Genomic DNA, 1,263 nt, shown 5'->3' with positions numbered 1-1,263 from the left:
ACCTGTCTAATGCTTTGTCTTTTCTTTTCTCCTCTCCTCTCTTCTTTTTCTTGCTTTCGTGCTTTCTTGCTTTCTCCTTTCTCTTCTTTCTCTCTTTCTCCCTCCTCTCCCTCTTTCTCTCTTTCTTTCCTCTTTCTTTCTCTTTCTCTCTTCCTCTCCCCTTCCTTCCTTCCCTCCTTCCCTCCTTCCTTCCTTCCTTCTTTCCTTCCTTCCTTCCATCCAGTCAATGAAAAGGAAAATTAATTGAGGCCCCAGGATCACAGAAATTAGGCAGAAGACTGCCCTATAGACCAGAGGAGGTGATAGAGGGACCTTATTTAACCTTCTTCTTGGGGCAAAGATCAGTGGTGTGGCTGCATATTTTATGGTAGTTGACAGTGTGGTGGTGCAGGCAGGCGTAGCACTTGTGGCAGATCACCTCATCACAGTTGTGCTTCTGGGCAAGTTGGCAAAGGAGAGCTGGATGATGCCACCATGCAGACGAAGCACCAGGTGCAGGGTGGATTCTTTCTGACTGTTGTAGACTGAGAGAGTGGGGCCATCCTCCAGCTGTTTGCTTATAAAAATCAAATGCTGCTGGTCAGGTGGGATGCCCTCCTTGTCTTGGATTTTAACTTTGACATTCTCAGTGGTGTCACTGGGCTCAACCTCAAAGGTGATGGCCTTGCCAGCCAGGGTCTTCACAAAGATCATTGTCTCCGTGTCTGCTGGGGAGGCCACATGGACGCCATAACCAATGCACTCTGTGGCCTCCTTGAGAAGAAAGAGCCTCTTTCACTGAGCTGTCACCAGATTCCTCACTTACGGTATTCCAAACCCTCTTTCCATTCCTCAGGCATCCAATTCTATCTTATCTTCATCCATTCTGCATTTTTCCTGGAAAGGGCAAAACCAATACCTATGTTCAAGATACATGACATATGGCACCAGGAGCTAACATGCCGCCAAAACATAGATATTTTTAAAAATAAACATTTAATTTTGACATGATATTTATAGATTCACATGCAGTTGTAAAAACTAATATACAGAGAAATCCCATAAACCCTTTACTCAGTTTCCTCCCGTGCTACCATCTTGCAAAACTCTGATATAGTAACACAACTACCACCTGATATTTATTGTTAGTTCGCCAGAAAAATACTTTGTTGTTGTTAATGGATTAACTAAGTCATTTAACCTTCTTGGCTAGTAGGGGTAGCCTGCACAGGCTGATCATATCATCAATAGAAGTAAAGAGTTATTCTGGAGCCCTGACCAGTG

The 1,263-nt window shown here is 44.1% G+C and overlaps 1 pseudogene; it reads right to left on the bottom strand.

Moving 5' to 3' along the window:
• Positions 1 to 248: 248 nt before the first annotated feature.
• Positions 249 to 940, bottom strand: LOC114513822 (annotated as a pseudogene).
• Positions 941 to 1,263: the final 323 nt, after the last annotated feature.

The sequence above is a fragment of the Phyllostomus discolor genome, chromosome 2 (assembly GCF_004126475.2).
Source record: "Phyllostomus discolor isolate MPI-MPIP mPhyDis1 chromosome 2, mPhyDis1.pri.v3, whole genome shotgun sequence".
Lineage (NCBI taxonomy): Eukaryota > Metazoa > Chordata > Mammalia > Chiroptera > Phyllostomidae > Phyllostomus > Phyllostomus discolor.
This window is presented reverse-complemented; position numbering and strand designations above follow the sequence as displayed.